Source organism: Thermobia domestica, chromosome 8 (genome assembly GCF_964235325.1).
Source record: "Thermobia domestica chromosome 8, izTheDome1.hap1.1, whole genome shotgun sequence".
NCBI lineage: Eukaryota > Metazoa > Arthropoda > Insecta > Zygentoma > Lepismatidae > Thermobia > Thermobia domestica.
The window spans coordinates 231,408,791-231,422,732 of record NC_137461.1 but is presented as its reverse complement, the minus strand read 5'-3'; the positions used below and the strand labels follow the sequence as shown (position 1 = coordinate 231,422,732).

Sequence of the window (13,942 nt, the reverse complement as noted above, 5' to 3'; positions counted from 1 at the left end):
TTCTTTCTGGTAAGTAATTTGTTTTCCACGTTTTCATTGGGAATCCTTTGTTTCAATCATATAAAACAATGTAAAAATGACTAAAGTAGCTAGTATACTTTTAGCCATTTTCATAATTTCTCAAGGAAATGTCCACGGCAAATGGATATAAAAGCAATGATACATACATACCAATGTAAAGGATATATTATGCAAAATACAAATCAAGTAAATTATATTTAGAAGAAGATATTAACAATGGTGTCATATATCAGAAACTGAAGTAAGGTATATATTCAAAGTAACACTTGGTATGATGGCTACGCAGCTTAATTATAATTTTAGCACAGAATCCACTAAACTTTTTCAGAAAATCATATGAAGTTCAGTTTTACAAAATATTAGTTATTGATTCAACAAGTTCCAGTTTTGTAGTAGTTTTCTTCTCGTGAACATTGCTTTTCAAAATATTCCAACATTTTTAATTGGACAGGGCCAAAGAATTTGTATAATTATGACTAAAGGATGTTTATACTTCCTGATGATTTTTACACTGTAACAGGGAACTGAATCGGCTTAAAAAGCGCACAGTAAGTTAAAGCTGAACGACTAATGCTACCCCATTCTTCGATCGAGAATGGAATGATCAATGAAGAACGCTGGATGTGACCATAAAAATTTTCGAAAGAAATCCAAGATATCCTAAAGATACTCATAAGCTTTCATTTACTCTGCCTGGAAAGAGAAACTTTTCTTGCTGAATATGTCCCTTCCCGAAGGTATAATTTTTGTCTCCAGAATCAGTTTTATTTTGAGCATTAACAGTTCATTACGAGTATGGATTCTGCTAAGTTTATAAAACTCGAAACAGCCTAAAAACACATTTGCTGCAAAATTCGAGATTTAAATCACACCTTAGAAGTTTATTGGCCATGCAATACACTCTAGCTCCAAAAAATCATTTCCACGAACAGTTATCTTTGTCTCATTTCTGAGTAATAGTACTTTGCGCTATTACTTGCTTTGCGCTTTCTTGCTGAATATGTCCCTTCCCGAAGGTATAATTTTTGTCTCCAGAATCAGTTTTATTTTGAGCATTAACAGTTCATTACGAGTATGGATTCTGCTAAGTTTATAAAACTCGAAACATCCTAAAAACACATTTGCTGCAAAATTCGAGATTTAAATCACATCTTAGAAGTTTATTGGCCATGCAATACACTCTAGCTCCAAAAAATCATTTCCACGAACAGTTATCTTTGTCTCATTTCTGAGTAATAGTACTTTGCGCTACTGGTAAATAGTCCAACTTTGTGGTCTTGATTCCGTCTACACAAATCCTCCTGTTTTACTTTTAAAAAATATAAACTAATTATTTGCTGAGCAAAACTATATATTTTCATTAAAATTTTAATGAAAATATATAGTTTTGCTCAGCAAATAATTAGTTTATATTTAATTACAACAAAGCAAAGCTTTTATTTATGGGAAATATCACATTTTTACTTCAAGTAAGCAGATATTAATACTATATAGATAGTGGAGTACGCAGAATTTCACAAAGAGGGGTTCAAGTGCTTTCAAGACAAGCGTATATATATATATATATATATATATATATATATATATATATATATATATATATATATATATATATATATATATATATACTGACACACAATCATAGTCATACGTCTTGCAACTAAAATCAGAAAAATAAACAGACTGCTGAACAGACTGCACTTATTTAATATAAAAACACATTTACATGTGACGTCTCGATCTTCTAGCCAAGATCCTCATCAGACGTACACTCTGATGAGGATCTCATGAGGATCTTGGCTAGAAGATCGAAACGTCACGTGTAAATGTGTTTTTATATTAAATAAGTGCAGTCTTGTTCAGCAGTGTGTTTATTTTTCTGATATATATATATATATATATATATATTTAATATATATATATATATATATATATTAACATCATCATCATCATCATAAGTATTCTACCGCAAGTGTCACTTGCCGCAATTGAGAAGATTCCATGCTCCACGGTCTTCCGCTAACCTCTTCATCTTCACGTACGATTTTTTCTGATTTAAAATCGTCCATTAACTGTAGTCTCCTTCTCCTCCTCCTTCTCTTTCCTGCCACCATACCCTCTAGTATGTTCCTCAAGATACAGTTCGATCTTAGCCAATGTCCCAACCAGTTTCTCTTCCTCTACTTAATAATATTTAAAATTTTTCTTTTCTCCCCCACCATTTCTAACACTCTCTCATTCGTTTCCCGCTCAATCCAGCTAATTCATTCCATTATTCTCCATACCCACATTTCGAAAGCTTTTAGTCGTTTTTAATCATTTTTGCGTAATGTCCATATTTCTAACCCATTCAGTTCAATACTTCACACGAAGAATTTTACGAGTCTTTTTCTCCTACTTCTCTCTTTTAAGATGAACTCCAACACCTCTCCAGGCTCGCCTTGCCTCCAAACCTCAGTATTATTGAAACATATGATCAATTTTGGAGCTTAGACTCAGAGCACATTTCTTCTCTGTCTTCGATGACGGAATTGAGTTATTTACTCCATAAACAGTTCTAGAAACATTCATGACATCACTCAATTTAACGACAAATCAGTGCTATTCTGCAGGCTAATGATGCTCCCACGTCATACTACTCAGTTACGTCGTATTAGGGTTTCTATATGCTTATCTTATACATTGTCCCTGTAAATTTTATTCTTTTTTCAGGCATGTGTTACGTCGTACTTTCTATTTTCTTCGTAAAACGATTTCTTCTGCGCTTTTAAGAAATCAAAGAAACAACAATTCTGGATGCTTTTTTTCTTTGTAAAGGTTAGCACAAAATAAATAATAATTAAGAAAGCTGATTTCTCATATACTGTCAACAGCTCAACCTAATAATGTAATTTAGTATTCAGATAGAGAACACAACAGACTGCGTTCTTATCTTCTGTCTAATCGGCACGAAACATTATGTTTAAGAACAATTTGCTTGTAGCACCTTTGTTTGTCAACGCCATCTCAATCATGTCTCAGTTTCGATCGATCGTGATATACCCATGTCTCGATAATAAAATAAAATTCTCTAGTTTTCAACTAAACTTATTCTACTTTACTATGTGAAACCATATACGTGTGTGTTTGTTATATTTAAATTTTCAATATCACATAGCGCTAGAAAAAAGTGAAAGATCTGAAGATTTTTTCTCTCTAAAAAATCTGACAACTTTATCGTATTTTCTTCAGGTGCTTCCATTATTTTGATAACATCTGTATGTGAATCCAGAAAACATAGAATATCAGAACATTCGACCACTCCTTCAGCTCCTGGAAGTTTAGGCATGCCTCTCTAATCCAGTTGATGATATAATGTAGTGGAGGATAGTCTATACTGTGAGAGTAGATTTTGCATGTTATATGGAGCACCCGCACATTCATCGGACTCAAGTAGCAGTAACTGAAGTTTTGAGCCCATGTTTATAGTAGGTTTCATTCTTTATACCCTCGGTATTGTATAAGAGTGCAAAACACAAAACCTCAAAAATACACATTCCACATAAGTACTCTTCCGATGCATTCTTCTACGTCCCTTACAGGAAGATTGAAAAACATACTGAATACATCTGCAAACCGCTCCATTGGGCTTCATTGTAATTTCCCTATCCCATCAACTGTATCTATTTTTATTTTAGATTTATCTTTACTTTCATTGTAGATTTTTAAAATTATTTTCTGTGTCCTTAATGTATTTTACAAAATTCACATTACTTATTCATTATTTCGTATGATAGCTTTCTTCAGTAAGCAATCCCCACTTTATCCTGGGAGAATTATTTCGTCACTGTGGAAGACATCGGTACAGGCGTTCCTTATTTTTCATTACTTGTCTTGGCTTTAATATTTACTTCTACCAGTTTCATTCCATAACTGACGAAGAATCAGCAAAAGCGTTGACATAGTTTTAACTTTTTACTTGTGCTTTTGTTAATATTTCGACGTTATTTCCTAGTAAGCGATATGATATACATGTCTGCATTACGATTCTTTGTTTGAACATTTTCTTATCTTATTGATAAAAGCAGTAAAAGTTTGTATGATTAATTGAAAAATATTCGTCTTATAGTTTAAAAAGTTAGTTTTTAATGTATTATACTAAATTAAATTAATACAGTGCAAAAATACTTACTGCAATGTTTCTGAAAATTGGCCTACTTCTTTTATGAGTATTGTACACACGGAAAAGATAGTATTTGACAGTAGACAAATTTTCTCTCGCCAATAACTCGGAAACAAATTAATTAATTTGGGTCTTTTTGCTGTTATCCTTAGAATAGGTATAATTTGATAACTTGTCAAAATCGGTACTCTAATAGATTAATTTATTGTTTAGTTATAAGGAAAAGAAATTTTGTCAACTGAAGAATACTTTCTTTCGTGACTGTACGCAAATAATAGAAAGTTGACTGATAGAATTAGCGTTCTTTAAACAAGTTAATTTTATTAGACGTTATTTTGGTGTTATTTTATAAGATTTACGTTAGTTTAGAGATACTACACAGCATACTTCAATATGAGTGTCAATCTATAAAATTCTCTTGTTGGATAACATTAGATTGTATTGTTTCTGACATCTTCACCACTACAACATTTAAAATGTAAAAATCTTTTTCCCTACACAAAAGTCAGAAAATTGTGGAAAATATCAAAACTCTTTTCATGTTTTACCCAAATTTAGTTACTATAATTCAATGTAGAATAACACAATCTCTGAGCAAATCACAAATTTCTTTTATTAAAAAAATTATGTATAACAGTATCAACAACTAACTATACTGTGTCTGATGAAGCTAAATGGCTAGTTAATTGGCGAAACTGTTACATATCAATACCTTTTTATTACTGTTAAAAACTTTTATGCTTTGCTCAGAGACTACGTTGTTCTATATCAAATTTAGTATTTCAGGCCGGAAAATTTAATTTATGGTTGTTTATTATACCTAGACATAGCTGAAGATTTGAGAGCTATAAGTGTATTGTGTGGATTACTATGATAATAGGCAAATCGAAAACTTTGTTGTTCACTTTCACATAGGAAATTCATCATAATGTTTAAAATTGTCATATGGCAGTCAGTCCAAAATGATTATGAGAATACAATAATTTTAGAATTGACAACTAAGAAGGTTATTATCACAATTTTATCTTAACTTTCGTCAAGGACAAAGTTATACATTCTTTGACACTTTGGCTCTTAACCTTCAGAATAAGAATATCCTCAACTACGTTGCTTGATTATATACTGTGTTTACTCGCGTAATAATCGCACTTCTTGCACCAATTTTTTAATACGAAAAGTCAACTGCGACTATTACGCGAGGAAAGTTGCCATTTAATTACCGGTACGATCAAAACGATTTCGAATTTTGATACATACAGCATTGTTTCAACATTGAAAATGAAATGTAGCCTACTAACGGTAAAATATTAAAACTTGTAAAAATTAAACTCGTAACTTACCGATTCGTGAAAGACAAAAAGAAATCTTCTTGTCATTGACACAACAACCTGAATAACAACTATGTAACACCACAAAGAAGAAACACACACGCACAAGAAGCACCAGAAGTGTCCATACATGCGAAAGGTACTATTCACTCTCATCAGAAGTTTCATTTTCTGTCATATGTGCATCTGATCGAATCTGGGTAACTGTTCCACAGAGTACCATCTTTACTTCCGTCCAAAGCGGTGGATATGCCGGTCTTTCTGAAGCTTTCTGACACGGTATCAAATGTTATCGAAGACTAACTTTGTACTATCCATTTGCATAAAAGTTCCAGAGATGATTGCTTTATTTTGCCACTGGGTGTTTTCTCTTTGTTGCTCTTTCGCGGACTCGTGCAAGATAAGCTATTTCGAAGAAAGTCTCCTTCACAAAGACAAATATCCCGTAGAATGCCACTTTCATGCAGGGAATTTTTTTGGCGAATGTTTTTACTTCAAACTTAAGGTGAGACTATTATGCGAGGGCTACTATTACGCGAGTAAATACGGTATACATATCTTGGCTGTCTGTATTTACTTACGAACTATTATTTACATTGCTAAAGATTGTTAACTTACGTTTTCTTTCTTTTTGTTTCAGCTAACGTACTTCATGTTAGAAATGATTCAACGTCAAAATCAGTCATGACTTCCTTTATCTACTGCCTCGTTGCCATTTTGCTACAAGACAGAAACTATATATAGTGAAAAATAAAACATATGTATATAGTTATACATTATGATAATAATAAAAATGCTTGCATGGCACATCACTGCAAGAATTACAATAACTGAAATAGGTTTTGTATAGAAAGAAAAAACTTTAAAAAATGAGTACTTTTTTTGATAGAATGTCATCATTCCACGTATGTACTAATGTACACAAATTTATAACAGTAAACACAATCACATTACACAGAAACACAAAACACAGTGACTCAGTGAAATACACTTTACATTAATACTCCCTGCCTATTGCCTTGTGTAGTCGCTTCTGCAAGATTTTTACCTTGTAAAAAATTATTTCTCCTGTATTGAGTTGTGTACATATTAATAATCATAATGTAATTATATATTCTATGTATATACAGTATAAATAATATATAAGTCTGTTCCATGTTTAATTATATTATATAGAACTTCGGCTAAAATTCCAATTAGCCCATAACATAAAGAATAAATATAATAGGCATGATTCTACCATTCCTTCTACTTCCAGCCAATCCGCTTGAATGAACAGATAGTGTGATACACAGTGATTGTATCATGAGTGAATGAACGAGTGGATGAGAAAAATTCATGTAAATAGTTTGAGTGATACCTGTGCATATGTACCTGAATGAAAGTCTTATTACATATATATATAAGAGGAAAAAAACGGTGTTCACATTGAATTTAAAGCATATCAAAAAAAAAAAAAAAAAAAAAAACTATACTTGCGCCAGATCAAAATTAATTATCGGAAAAATCAGTTAATTTCAAATACACGTATATTGAACATAATTTTGAAAGGCAAGAGAAATAATTTAGCAATATGTTTCTTAGTCGATCCTCAATACATATCTATATTATTTACATAGAAATAAACACATATATTTATGTAATACTTGTATGTTATGTATTTTTAAATTCCCTAAGCATAAAGATTTTAAGTTTTTCTTTCGTACTGCAGATTACCTTATTTTATTTTATTTTTTTATTAGAATTTCACAAGAAATCAAGTGACGTATGTACAGAGACTGAATCTACAATGGAAAATGAGTAGCATATATTTGAAACAAGTGATAATGTATAGTATATGAACGAAGAAAAAAAGGTTTAATAATAAAATCTTTTGAGCAAAATTGTTATATACAAGTGCTTAAATAAATATGCATCTCTTAATGGAAACATTATTACTGATTTTATTATGAGGTAAAAGTAGTCAAGACCTATAGAAAAACAAATCTTCAAAAGATATTTAACTAAAATTACACTTATTTTTCTCTATGACTTTACAAAAAATTATATTATTAGACTATACATACATATATTTTCAATGTGTAAAGTATGTGTTCGTAACAACATATCTTGGACATGGGAAACAGAAATAAATAATCGTGAAATATCTTCTGATACAACGTTGATTCATCTTAAATACGTATTTAAATTTGTACAAAAACTCATATCAGTAAAGCAAAATACAAAAAAATCTTCTGTTTTGTTCTAAACGCGAGTGAACTCGAAAATAAAAATTAGCACGAAGGTGTTCGTTGGTAGTTTAAGTAAGGTACTTTAAAAAAAAAAATAAAGTTTGATACCCGGCTTTGTATCTGGTAAACAGCATAGTTATATATAGATCATAATGTTTTTTTTAAAAAAAAAATAAACATTGCAAGGACTCAAGCTTTAAATATTATTGAATATAGAAAGTATTAACTTCCAGATAATTGTAATTCACGCTGAATTATAACTGCTTTAATAAACTTTTTAATACTAAAAGCACTTTTACACATATTCACTCTCTCTCTCTCTCTCTCTCTCTCATATTGCATTCATTTTTACTTATAAATTAACGGCATAGAGTAATAAACTGCACGAACCTATATATTTTTTTTAAACTAGAAAACATACAACGGGCAGTACGGGTCATAATTGTAACAGTTTTCATGTTGATTTGTTACTTAGTATGGTTCAAGTTATTAAGAACTATAGAGCTATAGCGCTTTATTCTTAAGTTTTCCGTTTCAGAAAGATAAAAGTAATTGTCTCTTCTGTAATTTCCTAGAGACTTTCAGCTAAGGCAGATTGTTACCAGTTGTTATAGAAAACGAGTATGTACACAACCGAGTGTTTAAAATATAAGTATATATATATATATGAGGTGCATTAGCTGATACCTTCTACTATAAACAACCTCCTCAAAACGCGTACGCTACATTTAAACACACACTACATAATGCAGAGAAATAAATATGCTTATATGTACAAAGTACAGAGAGAAATATTAATTTCAACATGATTAGTATATATATATATATATACACACACACACACAAACACACAGCATACATACATACATACATACATATATACAAATATCTATTTAACATAAGCATGAAACATATTGACGAGCGTTTCCAACTACATAAAAGAACCTGTTGCCTTTGGAATTTTATACACTTTTGCATATATATATAAATATATATATATATATATATAAAATTTTCCTTGTTGTCCTGAATGTAGATATAATATATCTAGTAGACGTACTGTTTTAGGTGAAGCTATTTGTTCATGTCTGTTTATAAAAATGCTGAATAAGTACATTAGCACTAAGGCTTTTTTTACACAAATGCCTAAGCACTGTTATTAATATTGCTATGCGTACTAAATGTGGCAACAACACTATAATACTGTTTCGTGTATGAATAAAAAAAAATATATAAAAAAACAATTCTGTCAAATGGAACAAAAATGCTTTGTTTTTTTAAAAAAAAAAGAAGAAGAAGAGAGAAACAAGGAAAAGAAACTACATTATCCATAAGAAAATGAAAAACAAATAGATGTTTCTATGTAAGTAATTATTTAGGTTTTGGATTACTGGCATTGCTGTATACTTTTTGTGTTAGCAGCTTCTAAATATGTAAAAAAATCGTTTAAAGCCAAATGGTGACTGTAGTTCAGAAATATGTGTGTGATTGTTTGTACAGCTTATATATGTGTTGTGTATGTATGTATGTATGTATGCGTGCGTATGTGTGCTTGTTCATATGTATGACTGTTTTAGTGTGTGTGTGTGAGAGAGGGACACGGGACAGAAAAACCTATCGTATTAATACGCAAGGATATGACAGTTCAGGATAGAGAGTATGATTGGAGCGTATGTGAGTCTGTAAGTGAACATACTGAAGGGAGAAGGAGTGTTCATTGAAAAAATGTGTGCAAAAAAAAAAAAAAAAAAAAAAAAGGAACGAATGTGGAGTGCGTAAAACATTAATGTGGATTCGCGTGTGTATAAGCTTGTATGTATTAAAAATAATAAGCAAAATACGAACATTCACTGTGTGAGGCTGTGAATTGTGAGCAAAGCAAAGAAAAAACACAATATAAGTATGTGAAAAATATACGAATATTGTATAAGTTTGTATAAAAGCGAAACAACTGTGAGATCCTATAGTAATGCTTTTGAGAAAAATATATAAAAAGTATTTACTGCACCGTTTAACAGTGTGATAAGCATTGAAAAGAACGAATAAACATTGGTGTAAGGATGTGGTAAAAAAAGGACAAAAATACATCATGTGAGGAAGTTTGCATGGGGATGCGTGTGTATGAAAAAATAAAACAAACAGAAGGAAACTTTTACTTTGAGAGAAAAAGGAAACAAAGAAACGCCGATTCAAAAGCAGGTATGTATGTATGTATTTCTCGTTGTTGCCATGCTTCTTTCATGCTGCCAGATCCGAAATATATATATATATATATATATATACATAAACACACACTGAGGTTTTTAAAAAAAAATGTTGGTAATGGCACCTGTTACGAACATTTCACGAATGGTTTTCTCAATTGCTAATTTTTTCATTGGTTGCATGAAGGTCGTCTTTATACATAATATATATGTATCAAATATATTTACAAAAGAAAATGTATCAAATTTGTTCCATTAATGTTTAAAGTTTTATATGTTGAATCCAGATCGTGTTCCAGATTATTTACCAATGATTGTTAGTTTTTATTCTCCATAAAACAGGCGCTGAAGGAAATACTGTAAATCTACAATGCGTTTATATTATAGTACCATTAAATACTTGTTAACAGATTAGTGATGTTATATTGAAGTACTCAAGTGTTAAGTCAGTCGCATTTTACTACTATTGTTACGTTAACGAAGATGGAAAAAAAAACAATAACAAAGGTTTTCAATCAAGAATTTTTGAGCAGGAGGTTAAAAAAAAAAGAATCAAGTGTAAAAAATAAATAATTCAAACCAAATCATTAGTAGGACTGTGAAAGAAACATATTCCCGGTTTCTTATTGTTTCATGACCAACAGCCTACTAACTGTATGTGTAGTATTGTTGTAGATCTTGCAATTCAAAATAAATGCTTATAAATACAATGGAAGTAGTTCATTTGATATATTCTGGAATAAAGGTGTCTCTGCCTTAAAATGTTTCAGCTAAGAAAACGTTGCAAATTCCAATGAAAAACTTGTGAAAGGTATTTGTATCGTAATATATTTCGAAGTGGTAAGTAGTATTACGGAAAGGAGATAATTCACTGAAACAGGTTAGATATGGTAAGTATACAAAATATGAATTTCAGTATGAAAATGACTCAAGCTTGCATACTGCTAACACAATAAGACTTGAAATTTGAGTCTTGTTCATGCTGAAATCCGAATTTTGTTACCAAAGTCATCAAATGAAGTACGGTAAGTAACACCTGGTACGGTAAGTACAAACAATATAATTCAAGTAATATTTATTTTTTTTCGTCGTTGTTTATATTTAGCTGATTTTGAAATGGATAGAAATGGAAAATATTAAATTCAACTATAGCTCTTTCGAACTTTATTTGGCTTTTTTTTTTTTCCTCAGAAATCACTCTCCGAAGAACAGTATATGTCATAGCGATCGATAGAACCCATTAGATCATGACCAAAATTGAAATAGTGATAGAACTTCAGGAACTGAGTAAACACATGAAATATTATGGTGCATCCATTTGGCTCCTGAGATATAGATCATGAAATTTATGGTTCGACGTAATGAAACATAATTATGTGCTATCGACGATACTAATCTTATCTTGGTCAAATTTGAAATGGTAATAGACTTTGTGTAGCATCAATATTATGGTATATAGATAATTCATTCTCGAGTTATTGACCAGAAAATTTGGTTTGGACTTACTAGAATAAACAAATTTTACAAAACCACAATTAATTTTAAAAATCTTGCCCAAACGTGTTACAATAGTCTTGGAGCTTTGCATACATTCGAGACTACTATGAAATACAGTATTATTGAGTACAGATCTTTAGCTTCCAAGTTATTGGACATCAAAGTTGTGTTTTAGCTAAGAGAAATCAAGAAATTTCACTACAAGCGATTAATAAAACTCATTCGATCTTGACCAAATTTGGGATGATGTTACACCTCCATGGTCCTACTACACAAATCAAAAATTATGTTGTGCATGTCTCTGGTCTTCCAGTTATTTGTCATCGAAGTTGAGGTTTGGAGTTCTTGAGCCGTAACCCCAAGTTTGATAGTCTATAACTCAAGAACCAAATTCCTGCACATCACAGAATGTCGCATGCATATTTAGCATGTTAAGATCTACTAACATTTCAAATTTGGTTAAGTGGAGACCTTATTTCCCGAGTTATTGGCCACTAAATTTTCGGGCCTGGACTTAACAAATCTGTTACGGTAAGTGCAGGGTGTACTTATAATCAATATTTGCTTAAAAATCAATGAATGCGATTTTTTTTCTACTTTAGGGAAATTTAATAATTTTACACTGCCACGTTTTACAGCGTCATTGGCCGAGGATTTAATATTAACATTTGAAAGAATATTATGTAACGGAGATTATCCGATAAGCAGTCAGGTGCAATTTTGGAGGGAGAAAGAAAGTTCATGGGAATAATTTTTGATTCCTACTCAATAAGGAATTAGGATTACGAAGTTCTAATTACGGATACAATAAGCGAACGTGAAGTTCCATGTCTCTCTAGGACTGAAATGAACACTGAGGATAATAAAAATTATTTTCAGTGCCCGTTGAAATATTGTCAATGATTTTGAAAATTTTTCAAAGGATAGTGTGTGAGGCGACACAAAGTAGAAGATGAAAAAGTCTGGCATTGATTAATAAATAAGATCAAAACCAACGAGTTTTTGCACCTTCATATTGACTGTTTCAAAATAATTTCCTCAAAAATTCTGCAGACTTTGTTATTATGTTAGCAATATAAATTAGTGGTTGACTGGGGTATACCCAGCAAGATTTTATTGGAAGGGTCCATGACTTTTTCAGAGGAAAAAGAGCGGACTTTTACCTCCTAAAAGTGAACCGAAAGCATTAATAACTAGCCATGTACGAACTTCATGCATATAGCACATGTTATTATTTGTAGTTGAAACATTGTTTTTGACACTATACAAATTAGAATCACAGGTTGTAGAATCACAGTAATAACAGCTTGTGTCAATAATTTATTCATAAGAAAAGAGAACAATGCTTTAGGAACTCCATTTGCTTGCTTTCACCTTTACATTAACAAATCTTATAAAAATTATGATTGATTGAATGCCATAGGGCAGGTAGTATAGAGTTAGAAATTCACTTTTATAGGCTTTACATGAACAAAACTAATTTATTACAACAATATATAACAAAGTGCATATAAGATAAACCATTACCAAAAGAGCTTATTAAATGAATGATATTTACAAGATAATTGAAGGGTTCACATTCTCGTCTTACATGTCAGGACTGTCTATGTGTATTTTTCACCGGAGTCACTAACAGAGCTCTATGCGAGCGTACTTACAGTGCCTTTACGTCCATTGCCATCAGTAACAGAACTACTCCTTCCCAATGTCACTTTTCTACGAAGCAAGAGTGGTAACCAGGAGGTTGATAGATTCTTCTGCACACCTAGACTGAATTGTCTACGGTTTTTATAATACTTTCATTTCACGGAACTGGAATTGTTTTTGTTTTCACTTTTCTAAATTCGTCCGCGTTACCTACAAACGTGCTGTTAGTTCTATTTAAAAATGTTTTCACTCTGCTATATTGTTCTAGAAACTTAGAGTTGATCCGTTAACTGTGTACTTCTATATTATTATTTTTAAACCTCAAAATGAGGAATGTCTTAACATACAGTATGTAAAAATGGTAAAAATCTAAGAAAAGATAAGGTCACTTCAGATATTGTTATTTAATAGTATAGCCGGCTAATAAAGTAGTAACTATGTGCACCCAGTTAGGTAAATAAGAGTAATTACGTTGATAATTTTCAGCATCAATGGCGTAGGCAGGGCGTAGACTTGGTTCAAGTCATCCCCGAAATGGATTTAGTACAGTGATACCAAAATAGATTCTGCTCTCATGTAGTATACCTATGTGTCACTTATGATCCCAATGTTACAAGTAATTTTTAGACATAACTTCTCACACACACACAAAAAAAAAAAAAAAAAAAAAAAAACAGACACGTTTAAAGAAAAGCTTACTTCCCATGAACTCTATCATTAATCCTACTCAAGATTTCAGCAGAATAATTACATATTGTATTCATAATCTTTTTCAAATCATTTCTGGTATCAAAATTTACTATCTACGGGTACGAATAGAGAGCATTAAAATGAAAGTTGATATTTAAGTTT

The 13,942-nt window shown here is 31.2% G+C and overlaps 1 protein-coding gene across 1 annotated transcript in view; it reads left to right on the top strand.

Moving 5' to 3' along the window:
* The window catches only part of LOC145693486 (acetylcholinesterase-like), a 95,443-nt gene extending 84,787 nt beyond the window's left edge, over positions 1–10,656 (top strand). The window contains exon 4 of the mRNA XM_081769527.1: positions 6,152–10,656. The gene's annotated coding sequence lies outside the window, so the exon portion shown is untranslated. The remainder of the gene's footprint in view (positions 1–6,151) is intronic.
* The last annotated feature ends 3,286 nt before the right edge of the window (positions 10,657–13,942 follow it).